We start from the raw sequence: 13,329 nt of genomic DNA, 5'->3' as shown, positions 1-13,329 counted from the left end.
TCCACCAGCCTCGTTTCCAGGGGGGTGGAGTTACATCTTGTGCCTTGTAATTCTCCTCACGGTCCTGTGGTTGAACCCCAGGGGATCCACTCCTAGCCCAGCAAATACCTTCTCGTCCTGTCTGTCCCTTCCCCTCTGCTTGGCATTTGGAGACATCGGCATCGGCCCTGCCTCGCGGGGCTCATCTCCATCCAGTGTTGTTGGAGTCGTCGTGCCTTTGGCAGAGCTGCGGCTACGGAGGCCGGACTTGCCCACGCTGGGCAGCCTTTGGCAGTACCTGTTCCAAAACAAGTCCATCCCCTGGGTGCCCTGTCCGGCGTCGCTGACCCAGGTGCGAGAATAGCTCAAAGTGGACCTGCCCTGACCGGGCAGCAGGGTGGCCTCCGTCGGTGCGCTGTTTCCCAGGTTTCTTGGGCAGGTTCCACTTGGTCCTTTGTGAGGCGAAGCTCCTTAGATCCTTGGTCTGTTGCATGACCTCACTGCCCGTAAAAGCCCATCTCTGAGTCTCAGTGAGCCCGCCTCTGACAGACGGGGACTGTTAACAGAGGCAGGTCTGACCGGCACAGGATGGCGCAGCGGCCCAGTGCAAAGCTCACAGGGCCGCAGGCCTTTACTTCAAAAAGTCCCGTTTTAACGAGGTTTTCCACCCATTCTGCTAACTTTGGGTGGCAGCAGGCTTTTTTACATTTCTCCGAGCTTCGGTTTTCTCATCTGTAAGGAAGAATGAACACCTACTTCAGGGGGTTATTTTGTGGGAAAGAGTACAATGCTTGGCGTAGCCTAGTGATGATTAAAATCGCTCTTCTTTTTGTCAGAACTTGATGGTGCCGGTGGCTGTGGTGTGTGTGGAGGGGAGGCGCTGCCTCAGGCAGGGGGCCGTCCACCCAGGGTTTCAGGCCTTGTTTCATAGGAATAGGCACCCAGAGAGCATGCTAACTGCTTTGGCAACAAAGCCAAGGCTGCAAAAAAACTTTGCAATGATAAAACATATCCTTCATAAAAAGAAAGTGAACTTTTCCCTGAAGTTAACCAGTTGTGACAGGGGCAGAAAGGAAAAGCAGCTCCAGATGGGATCATGTTTTATTCAGGCTCTGCTGCTGGCGGGGAAGGCCTGGGCTCGGTGAAGGGTGGGAAAGGGGACGCCCCAGCTTCAAGCCGCAGCCACGCTGCTCCAAGTTCTTCTCGCTTCACTGAGCTCAGCTCCTGGACACCTCTAATGGCCCTCAATCGCAAACATAGTTAAAAATTAACAGACTGACACAATTAAATATGGATGACAGGCAACCACGACGGACTTTATCTGACACAGGGTGTTACATGCCTGGGTGCCTCGACCCGAGCCGCGTCTTGCGTGAACTTCTGGGATGTCTGAGCACATTTCACATGCCTGTTTGGAAATAAGAGCCTGGCTTGTGCTCAGGACAGACAGGTTAGAGTCTAAAAGCCCAGAAGAGAAGGTTATCCCTGAGGGCTTATGTTTCATTAGCCAAGCCTCACTGGTCTCAGCAGGTGCTCACAGGCCTAGGGCCTCGCATTTGGGGTCTAGATCTCGCTCCTGCCCAGGCTCAGACCTCAGCAATGTCCCACCATTCAGACTGGGAGGTGGGCAGGAGCACAGGGCTGGGCTACAGCATGGCTTTGAGTATAGTCAGCCAGGGATAAGATGGTAGATAACCTTGGAACCAATTCATGTAAGACGTGACAATATGCCTAGACAGTGGCAACCCGTTTAATTGCCTGAGGCAAGGACGATTAGGTGCCAGACAAGTAGTGAAGGATGCTGATGGCACTGCATGCCCTCTGTGTCTGTTAGGAAAGGGGCAGAGGGCATTGGGGTTGGGGTGGAAGTTCCCTTACAGAGTGATCGTCAGTGGGCCTCATTTCTTGATACAAATTCCCAAAGTGTTCTTCCAGTTGGGTGAATGCGGTATTAAAAATGGGGTTGCTATTTAAACGAACCCTATAATTAGTCCCACAAAGCGTTTCATCTTTATTATATTACAAATCATCACTCCAGTCTGTTTGGTGAGCAGAGTTTCTTGGATCAGAGCATGTGTACATCTGGCTTGGTGGCCTTTCCCTCAGCCCGACAACCTTCAGCGGAGTTTGCTGTGGGGCTGACGGGCTTCCTTTGTGGTGTTCAACAGTGACCATCCCTAAGCCGAGTGAGGGCAGAGTTGGCTGAGTGTGAGTGGCCGCAGCAGTGGGCTCCAGCCCGCAGCAGTCTCAGGGCCCGCGAGCTTGGTTCTGAATGGGGAGCTGGGGAAGCGAGCATGCAGGTACAGCATCCGCACGAGGGAAGGGTAGCTCCTTACAGATTGGACATCCAGGGCGCCGGCCGGCTGGGGACCTTCCAGCTCTGATTAGTGTCGTTAGGATCCACCAAATGCCACCACCAGAAGAGGCCTTCAGGCCAACAGGTCTCAACGCCCACGGTTCCTACCAGCTGTCACTCAGAAAAAGATGCTGTGGTCAGATAAACTTGGAGAACCCAGGGTTTGAGCACGTCAGACAGGTTTCTTTATTGTGGAGCTGTCAGCCTTTACTGTGCGGTGTGTGTTGGACCTGCTGAGGGGAGACTGTTTCTCCCAAACCTGTTTGACTGCACAGCGTCTCTTCCGGTCGGCTTCTGGCCACACGTTTGTAAACCTCATTCAAGAATATGTCTCTCAATCTGGAGCACGTGCATCGTTATTGCCTGGGGAGCTTGTTAAATGCAGGTGCTTGGGCCACATCCCTAGTTTCCACATTTCTGACATGTTCTCAGGTGATGCTGATGGTCTGCGTACCACACTTTGAGAACCACAGAGGAGAAGACAGCTAAAGCCAGGGGTATTTATTAATAATGGCTACTGTAATTGTGCCCAGTACCTGGGACGCACTTCTGGTGATTATCTCTAAAGGCAAGTGTGACGATGGGAGTCAGTCGCTGGAGAGGGGACAGTACAGTGCAAACAGTGACCTCTGTGGCGGAGTGGGGGTGGGGGACTGGCAGGGGGGCTCCCCCTGGAGGCCAGCCAGGGTCTTCCTGTCCTTGGCAGCACTGTTGGGAAAGTGACATCTGTATGTATTTAGTCCTCTGGGCCTTGGTGTCTTTATCTATAAATGGAAGAGGATGGAAATTATTTTTATGGGTACTTACTACTTTTTCTAGCATTCCACTTTATTTTTGCCTGTTTGGGTTTTTTTTGCTGGGTGCTCTCCTTTCACCAGCCATAGGAGCTGGTACACGCCGAGGCGTGGGAGACCGCAGTGTGCCCGTTCTAGAGGAGCGTTTCTGGGTCATGTGATGGTAGAACCCAGGCAGCGTGGCCCCTGGATTGTCCTGGTAACGACTGTTACTGCATCGAGTTCCAGTGGAAAAGTGTCCCAGGGCCTTCATGCCGCTTTCTCACTTAGGGATGTCACAACCTTGCGATGTGCGTAGAGTCCTGGCACAGAAGGAATAATCAGTGCCAGGCTGGGCTATAGATACTATGTTAGAGGTTCTTGCAAGGACTTCTGAAGCCCCTGGAAGCATATGCAGGATTGTGAGTGGGAGTTTTTCTGCAGACGGACCATTGCTGTGCATGGAAGGTCAACCATGTAGACTCAGTCCCTGCTGAATTGTGGGTGGAGCAGGAGTCAGGGAAGTGTGGGTGTCCCCAGTGTCTGTGGTGCACCCAAAGCAGCCCCTAGACCAGTGATGGCGAACCTTTTGAGCTCGGGGTGTCAGCATTTTGAAAACCCTAACTTAACTCTGGTGCCGTGTCACATATAGAAATTTTTTGATATTTGCAACCATAGTAAAACAAAGACTTATATTTTTGATATTTATTTTATATATTTCAATGCCATTTAACAAAGAAAAATCAACCAAAAAAATGAGTTCACGTGTCACCTCTAACACGCGTGTCATAGGTTCGCCATCACTGCCCTAGACAATGGGCAGGAGTGGCCACGAGCACCCTGGGGCCGAAACCACAGCAGAACAAGCAGCCCAAGTGGGTGTAAGGGTTAAACCTTTTCTTCCCTCAGAGGACAGCAGTGAGTAGCACAGCACAGTTTGTTCACCTGGGTCAGCCCTGCACCCAATTTCTCCCCATGAGCCCTGCTGCCTCTGAAACATGGATGTCGGCCCAGGGAACACTGCCCTCTGCTGGAAGGTGGAAGAGGAGGCAGGCTTGGGTGGTGAGAAGAGCCTGCGGCACAAGAGTGATGAATTTCAAGGCCTGTCTTTACTCCTTCGCCTCCTCGTGCCCCTGAGAACCGGCCAGCAGGCCAACGTCACCTCAGCTCTGCTGAGCACAGCTTTCCCTGGACCCCGCAGCTCGAAGCAGCCTGCTTGTCACCCTGGAGGGCTCGGGGCTTCCAGACCAGGCTGATGGAGCGCTGGTCCCACCACTGCAGGCCGGTGTATCTGAGAATGAAAGCGGTGCTGTGTGGGTGGAAGGGGCCAGAGTGCGAGAGGCTGTCAGAGAGGCTGGCGTGGGTGCGTGGAGATGAGGGCTCCCTTCCCGCAGCCACCTGCACGGAACCGGTCATGCCACCCACTCTGCGGCTCCTGTCTCCTCTGTGAAGCACCATCGTGTCTTGACCTCGTGGGTTGGCACCCCGGGCCCACACCCAGGCAGCACCAGTCGTCACCGCGCTCCCCCAACCCAGGTGCACACAGACCCCTCCCCCTTCCACTGTGTTTAGGTTCCCAGCCCTTCACCTGCCTCAGGGCTGTGCCCCCACCCACCCTTTACCACCTGTCTCAGGAAGGCAGCTCCAGCCCTGCCCTTTGCTTAGGGAGCAAGTGGATTCAGATGCACAAAGCCGTAAGCCATGGGTAGGTACGCGTTTTTTCTGTGTCTCTGTCTTCCTCTCCTCCCCTCTCCCCTCTCCCCCTTCCCTTGTAGTCTACCCTTCCTCTCCCCTCTGGTCCTCCTGCCTCCCACATTGCCCCTCTTCCTTTCCCTCCTTTGCTCTGTGTACACCCCTAAATTGCCAAAACGACATGTTCTTTAGCCTACCTGCAGGCAAAGTTTCTGGGCCCTCATTCCCTTCATTGCTCCGTGTGTGGAAATGACTCTGGCCCTGAGCTTCAGCGCCTGCTGGAGGCCCCTGAGGAAGGGAGCTCTGCCCTCTCACAATATGGGGCGTGGGGGTCCCAGTCGAGCTGCTGCTCTGATTTCTAGTCAATGTGCTGTGGTCCCTCAGGATCGCTAAGCACAGCTGGCCTGAGGGGTCCCCGAGGTGTAGGCAGAGCTGAGTGCATCCACAGTGCTTTTAAGTCCATTTCCCGAGTGAGTGAGACCAGATCCTCTGCCCAGGTTGGGAGTGTCCCCGAGTGCAGCACTGACAGCCAGGCAGGAAACCACCACTCGGGGGGGAGGCCCGTGGGGGGGAGTGTGGAAGGAAACGCCAAGGACTTTGTGGGGACCAGGGGAAAAGGTGGGGCGACTGTTGTGGGCTTTGCTAGGACCCATTCTTAGCCAGCCAGCTTCAGAACAAAATCAGGAGAGCCGGTGAGCCTGAGCCCACTGGGCCCGTGACCGCGGGGCATCGTTCAGAATACCCAGGACTCAGCTGGTCTCCCTGCCGGTAGAAGCGGGGAGGACGAGGCGGGAGGGCGAGGCGGGAGGTCTCAGCGATCCCGCGGAGCCCCTGGCATCTGCCGTTGCCTCCCAAGCCTCAGCCCCCTGCACCCCCATGTCAGCCAGTGCTGCTGCACCTGCCCGTGGTGTGGAGATCAGATGCCATGTGAAGAAGGGTTTCTGGTGCGAAATGCGTTGTGTTAAACCACTGGAGTAGATTTGTCAGGGTTACATTCTGCCCAGCATCACATTCTACTCTGGAAACGTTTTCAGGTGAAACAGTTTGGGCCAGACCCAGGTAACATCGGAGGGTGTCACCTCCAAGGGGCACCCAGCCCACTTCTTGGCACTCCCCGCCCCCAACCCCATGTTATACTTGGCTCTGCCACTGCCCCCAGCAGTGCTTGCTGTTGCGCATCAGGTGAAGGAAGGCCGTCCCTCCTCGGTGCAAACAGAGCAGCGGCAAACAGACCCTCTTCCCTCTGTCCAAGGGCTTAGGGACAAAACTGACATGGCCAATAGATGGACGTTTGTTAAAGCCAAAGTACACTTGCCCTTTTGTTTGTTTTTTTAACATTTTCCTCAGTACAGGACCAGGAACATCCTGCCAAGAGGACAAAGCCTCATTCGATCCATTTGTTTGGGGCTGGCCTTCCTCTTTGGAAACTTAATGGAATTGGGCTGCGGGTCCCTCTGAGCAGAAGGCACAGGGTGCCAGACACCCACAGTGCCAAGAAGCCAGACCCCTTTTCTAAAAGAACAGGAACAGAATCTGCAGTCCTGGCCTGACCATTGGCTCGATGGTGTCATGACCTGTCCTTTCTTCATCAGAGCAGATCCACATGCTCTGAGGGAGCCATTAGCAGCCTGTCCTGCAGCCCAGGCGCTGCTGCGTGTGGGGAGGGGGCTCACTGGGCCAGACTTCAGCTCGCCACCCTCTTCTTTCTGAAAGAGGAGCGGTGCTCCTTGAGGTGGGTGTTTTCCTGTAGGAAGTCTCTTGGGGGAGAAGTGCCATGAGCAGGTGTGAGTGGGCACCTCCATGGAGCAGAGGAGGGTGGAGCCCAGCAGGACACTGACTCTGAGCAGTGAGACAGGCAGCTGGGAGCCCTGGTTTACCGCCTTCTCCCACCTCTCTCTCCAGATGCGCTGGCTCCCTCCCTCCGAGGCTACTTCTCAGGGCTGGAAGTCCCGTCAGTTCTGCTGAATACTACGTGAGTACTTGCTTCCAGTGGCAGCTGGGACATGTGCCGGAACATGGGCAGCTCTCGCCCTCCCGGGGCTCCCCCACCTCCCGCACTGGAAGAACTCCGTGGCAGCGCGTCCCTCCACGAGACCGCCCTCTGGGGTCGAGGGAGACGTAGGGATGCTCCTCTGAGTCTAACCTAAAGCCCTGAGCCTGGCCTCCCACTTCATCAATGCTGGTTCGGAAGGACAGGTGTCAGGGTTTTCACTGTCATTGTAGTTCGCCTGCTGCCAGCCCCAAACAAACCCTCTTCATGTGAAGGCATAAGTCATCTAAAATGTACAGTGAGCCCTAGCCGGGTGCTCAGTGGTTAGAGCATCAACCTGCAGACTGAAGCGTCCAGGGTTCGATTCTGGTCACGTGCCTACCTCGGTCGCAGGCTCAATACCAAGCCTCGGAGACAACCAATCGATGTTTCTTTCTCCCCCTTCCACTCTCTCTTTTTAAAAAAATAAATGGGCCATAGCCTGTTTGGCTCAGTGGGTAGAGCGTCAGCCTGCGGACTGAAAGGTCCCAGGTTCGATTCCGGTCAAGGGCATGTACCTTGGTTGCAGGCACATCCCCAGTAGGAGGTGTGCAGGAGGCAGCCGATCGATGTTTCTCTCTCATCGATGTTTCTAACTCTCTATCTCTCTCCCTTCCTCTCTGTAAAAAATCAATAAAATATATTTTTTTTAAAAAATAAATGGAAAAGGTATCCTCAGATGAGGATTAAAAAATATTTTTTACAGTGATTCATCATGGGAGTCTTAGACTTTATCAGCAGTAACTTCCCCTCGTGCACCTGTGGATAGTACAGCTTCAGATAATGTGTGTAAAATCTCCCTGGGCTGAGACCCAAGAAAGAAGCTGACAACTTAAGCATTGTGTCTCATTTTTTTAAAATGTTTTTATTGATTTCAGAGAGGGAGATATAGAAACATCAGTGATGAGAGAGAATCATTGATCGGCTGCCTCTTGGCACGCCCCACACTGGGGATCGAACCCACAACCCAGGCATGTGCCCTTGACTGGAATCGAACCCGGTACCTTTCAGTCCACAGGCAGATGCTCTATCCACTGACCGTGTCTAATTTATTAAGAGAGCTTACATATAAGGCATGTCTTGGATGGTGGCAAGACCGCGGATATCCTGTGGGCCACAGGGTGGGCACTAAAGTATATAGAACAAGGCAGGCTGGATGGGGGGACTGGTGTGACCACCCCCAGATTAAGGAGCCTGTCCCAGGAGCGGCTGTGGGGCCCTGGGGAGGGTCGGAGGGTCGGTCGGACAGTCTGAGGGGAGGGGATGTGCCAGGAGGTGGTCTCTGTGCTGGCCTGGATCTAGCGTGTGGGTGGGCAGCAGAGGCTGGGTTCTGGAACAGCCTCTCCTCCACAGCTCTAGTCTCTGAAATGCCTGATGTTTGTCCTTAAGGCAGACGCTGGGCTTTCCTGAAAGCTGCTTATCTTGATGGAAACAATATCCTAAATTGTCATCTTTGTGCTGTTTTATCTTAGGCCTACCTTGCTTCAGAGAACTGCCAAGTGATTTTTTTTTCTATAAATGTAGAATTTCTATAAAAATTTTAAATGCCTTTTTAAATTCAATATCTTGACTGCATTTTTGTTAAGTACAAAGCACTGTCACTTTGAACCCTAATTTGGTGTGTGAGTTTGGGGAGTCTGCCCTAAAGTAGAGTCTTAAATGGTAGGTTTCTACGGTCAACCTTCCCTTGGTCTGGATTATTCCTTCACAAAACAGGAAGAACAGTGAGACTAGGGATGGACTTGGGAAGCCAGTCCCTATGTCCCTGAGGCTGACCTAGAGGCATAATCCTTTTCTTGAAAAGCTCCTCTTCTAAGGCAAACATACTTGCCAGTTAAACTGGTGCTCTTCTCCCACCATTAATACTGGGTGTGTTTTTGTTAGATCACGTGAGGCCACTGCGACTGTTAAGAGGTTCATGGGGGGAAACTGGCCTCTAGGCCACACTCACAGGGAAAATACTGGAGAAGTGGTAGGTGCTGGAGCCGGCCTTATCGGGTCAGCGCCCTCGTCGTGAGGAGGAGGAAGAGCTCTGGGCTTTATTTTCTATAGGAAAGGTGCCCTGTTGACCTGAAGTCTCGGTTGGTGAGTCATGTCACCTTCACGTTTAGCCGGGGCACTTCCCGAGAGCTCGTTTAGGTCAGAAAGAAGGCTTCTTTGTTCTGAAGGAAGGGCCTGGCCAACCAGGACAGGGATTGGTGATGGGGACGAGAGCATCAGAAATCCCACCAAAGATTTAGCAGAGTGGCCAGTCAGTAGACCCTTACCCGGCAGTCAGGACTCGTTCTCTGGTGGTGAAAATAAGTAAGTTGGAGGGTGACATTTCTGCTTTAAGACATCAACTTCAATAAGTTAGAATTGTACCTGTCCCAACGTATTCCTCAGTGTGGCCAAAGAACTAGTCCTGAGGGATCATCGTAGGGGGAGTGCATAAGTGCATCCAGTGTCAAACAAAGTTAGACTTCTTTACCGAAAGATTCTCAGAGCCTTTGTAATAATGTGAGCATCGTGAATCTTTAAGATTAGGGAACTCTAGGATGCAGTCTTTCTCAAGTTGAGACCAGGGAACCTTTTTTTTTTTTACACTGAATCTTAGGAAACTAATTTTTTACGTAGAAACACACTTTGGGAAACTGCTCTAACCTCTTAACCAAAACCTACACCAGTGGCACCCATATACCAGGTGGGCATAAGTAGGTTTACATGTGTTGTATGGAAAGTAACCCAATCTACACTAATAAAAGAGAAACATGGTAATTAGCGTACGACCGCTACCCTTCCCATTGGCTAAGCAGCATATCCTTATGCAAATTAACTGTCAGCCAAGATGGCGGCCGGCAGCCATGCACTGAAGCGAACAGGGAGGCTTGCTTGCTCCAGTGATGGCGAACTCCAACGTTCCCCACTTAACTTGCCGGCCTCTCAGCTGCAACTCTAAGCAACTATGTTGCAAATATAGAAGCTAAACAAAACCCCAGAAACCAGCTTTCAGTCAGCCGGGCTTCAGCCAGCCGGACCGAAACATTGTATCAAATACAGAAGGTAAAGGCCAGAAACCTGCTTTCAGCAGTGAGGCCTCAGAGCTAAAGCTGGCCCAGAATAGAAAAAAAAAAGTAAAAAAGGAGCAGTTGGGGCCTTCAGTCACCTGCCAGCCTGAAAACGGCCCTCAGCCCCTCAGCCAGCCTGGCCAGGCGCCCCAGTGGGGATCCCCCCCCTGATCCAGGACACCCTTCAGGGCAAACCAGCCAGCCCCCACCCGTGCACCAGGCCTCTATTCTATATAGTAAAAGGGTAATATGCCTCCCAGCACCGGGATCAGCGGGACAGGGGTAGCGCCCAAACCCCCTGATCGCCCTGCGGCTCTGTGAGTGACAGGGGGTGGGGCCACAACCTCCCTATCCGCCCTGCTCTGTGTGTGACAGGGGGCAGCGCCCCAACCCCCTGATCAGCCCTGCTCTGTGCCTGATAGGGGGGAGCTCCCCAATCCCCTGATCGCCCTGCGGCTCTGTGTGTGAAGAGGGGCGGGGCCACAACCTCCCCATCTGCTCTGCTCTGTTCGTGATAGGGAAAGGCGCCCCAACCCCCTCATCGCCCTGTGGCTCTGTGTGTGACAGGGGGCAGCGCCCAAACCCCATGATCGCCCTGCGGCTCTGTGTGTGACAGGGGAAGGCGCCCCAACCCCCTGATCAGCCCTGCTCTGTGCCTGATAGGGGGGAGCTCCCCAGGCCCTGCTCTGTGCGTGACAGGGGGTGGCGCCGCAACCTCCCCATCGACCCTGCCTTGAGTGTGACAGGGGGCGGTTCCCCAACCCCCCAATCGGCCCTGCTCTGAGCCTGACCAGGGGCGTGCCCTCTGCCACCCGGGAGCAGGCCTAAGCCAGCAGGTCGTTATCTCCTGAGGGGTCCCAGACTTCGAGAGGGCACAGGCCGGGCTGGGGGACCCTCCTCCCCCTCCGAGTGCACAAATTTTTGTGCACCGGGCCTCTAGTAATTAATAATACAAGAGTAAACTCTGTTTTATGGATTCACAACCATAAACCTACTTTTCCCCACCTGTGTGTGTGTGTGTGTGTGTGTGTCTTGGGCCAGTGGTCATCTGTTCTACTTTTCACTTCTCTATTATGATGGAGGAAATCAAGACAAAAGTTGATGGTACTTGTCCCTAATTCTGAAATTAGGTTCTTATGGGTGTATGTTCAAGTACCCGTTTTAAATGAAATGGCAGTGTTAGTGAATGGCAATTGCATTTTAACTGTCCTTTCTCAGAAAGACAAAGTCAGTAGTCCCTGGTAGATACCCAAGTATTCTTTATAATATTGAACTATTTTGTGAAATCTAAAAGTTCACTGTTTAGGGGAAACGTTTTCCTCCTGAAAGTACCACTTTTAAGTTTCGAGGTATATTGGTATTTAATTGTCCGTTAGGTCCAGGATTTTCTAAGTTCATGCTCCATATCCATACACCCGTCATTTTTAAACTTAAGTTATGATCCTTAGCCCTTGTTTCTTCATTCAGAAAAGCCTTGATCGTTTGGCCCTGTGGGACCCTTCATTGCCAGGGTGACATAGGTCTAGCACTGTAGCGTCGTGTAGTTCCAGAAGACACTGTTCACGTGCACCCCTCTCTTTTGTGATTGTGTTTCTCTCCCAATGTTCAGAGGCTGGTCAGTATTTGTAGAGCTGTCTAGGATGAGATCATTTGAACTTCTGAAGCTCACAAAGAGCTCATACATGTATGCTAAAATGTAGATCTGGCCCTCAGGATAAGCTGACGGCTGAGAAAGTAATGGCATTAGAAGAGAGGTCAGCGGGACAAAACCTGGAGGTTCACCTAGATGTCGGGGGTCAGGAGATGATGAACAGCGAGGGAAGAGTGGCCAAAGGAGCAGATGAGGCGGAGCCGGCAAGGCAGTGCTGAGCTGCTTGGTCAGCAGTGTCCACTACAGCAGGACAGTGAGTAAAAGGACAGAGTACCTTTGAATTTGGCGCTTTGGGCTGGCTAAGGACGGTGGTGGCACAGGGCCTGAGGAAGGATTTTTTTGGAAACATGTATGTAGCCAAAGGGAAGACATGATTATTAAGCAGTGACATGGGTTCCAGCCACAGAGATCCTGCTGTTCATTTGTATCAGGCTCACCTCCATTTTTGAAATTGTCCTTCCCCACTGATGATCTGCCAGAAATCTAGAGGTGTTGGCGGCTGCCAGGGGCTGGGGCTGCCCCCCCCCCCCCTAGGAAGCACTGCAGGGTCTTCGTAAAGATGCAGCATCTCCTGGGGAGGCATTGTTTGTTCTGGGGGCTGGAGAGTGGAGGCGGGGACTGCTTAGGAAGGAGGATGGATAACTGTACTCTTTCTCACCGCAGTTGGGTTGGGACTAGTCTCTCATCCCACCTGAGGTTAGATCAGTTCAGTGTGGATCCTTCACTCAGGCTCCTGCTAGACCAGTGGTTCTCAACCTTCCTAATGCCGAGATCCTTTAATACAGTTCCTCATGTTGTGGTGACCCCCAATTTCATTGTTACAGATTGAACATAATTAAAGCATAGTGAGTAATCACAAAAACAATATGTAATTATATATGTGTTTTCCAATCGTCTGGGGCGACCCACAGGTTAAGAACCGCTGTTCTAGACTCTTGGCTTAGGTTCCTTCTAAGAGAGCTAGTTATCCAAGCTATGTAATCCTAGGGAAGGTACATCAGAATTGAAAACAGTGATGCTGATAAAATCATGGAAACCTTTTACAGCCAAACAAGTATCTCAGAAAAGACAAACGAAGGGTAGGTGCCAACCACATGGCCTTCTGTTCACCAGAGGGGCTATCCTCCCCCAGGGAATGGTGGCACCAGAATGGATGACGAGTAGGAGTGACAGCTGGTATCAGACCCTCTGTGCAGGCTGGCTGTCACTCCTGACATGCAGAGCGTCAGGATGCTGTCCTTCCAAACCCTCCGCAGTCCTGGGCCTGCTCTGCCCAGAGGTCTTCAAGGATTTTTCATTGACCCTCTGACTTGCTATTTCTAAAGGAAAACCAGTGACTATCAAAGTAAATAAGCTATTCTTTAAAAACACACACATATATTATGTGTCTGCTACATGCTAGATATTAAAATGTGCAAAATCAGGCCCATGCCCCAAAGGAGCTTACATTCTAATAGGCAGGAGTCGTGGACACTCGTTTTAGCGAGAAAGGAGAGACATTGTTCAGGGTGCTCCATAGTCAGGTGTGGGCGTTCGAGTGGCATACGTAGGACTGTCAGAGCGTGGCTGGCACTGGTATTTCTATTTGTTCAGTGTCTTCCTTGATGGATGGTGTTTAGTCAGGTACAAGCTATGTCTGCCCAGCACTAGAGTTTTGCTAATGATCCAGCCTTGTGGCGGGGAATCCAGAATACACAATGATTGAAAATGATCAATTTCCCAGGTATGCTGCAGTTGTTAATCACTCCTTACAAGGAATGAGAGTTACACAGCTTTCCTTGTTGGTTTTCCAAATGTAATGG

The 13,329-nt window shown here is 52.1% G+C and overlaps 1 protein-coding gene across 2 annotated transcripts in view; it reads right to left on the bottom strand.

Annotated features, from left to right (window-relative positions):
- GTF2E2 (general transcription factor IIE, polypeptide 2, beta 34kDa) overlaps window positions 1-13,329 on the bottom strand; it is a 94,835-nt gene that overhangs the window by 3,036 nt on the left and 78,470 nt on the right. The window contains exon 8 of one of the 2 annotated variants that reach the window (XM_014537883.1): window positions 2,822-3,099. The exons of the other annotated variant lie outside the window; for it this stretch is intronic. The gene's annotated coding sequence lies outside the window, so the exon portion shown is untranslated. Of the gene's footprint in view, window positions 1-2,821; window positions 3,100-13,329 lie in introns of those variants that run through there. 2 annotated transcript variants of the gene reach the window in all.

This window comes from Myotis brandtii, unplaced genomic scaffold, assembly GCF_000412655.1.
Source record: "Myotis brandtii unplaced genomic scaffold, ASM41265v1 scaffold185, whole genome shotgun sequence".
NCBI classification, from domain to species: domain Eukaryota; kingdom Metazoa; phylum Chordata; class Mammalia; order Chiroptera; family Vespertilionidae; genus Myotis; species Myotis brandtii.
Note: the sequence above shows the minus strand (reverse complement) of the source record. Positions and strands in the feature narration are given on the sequence as shown.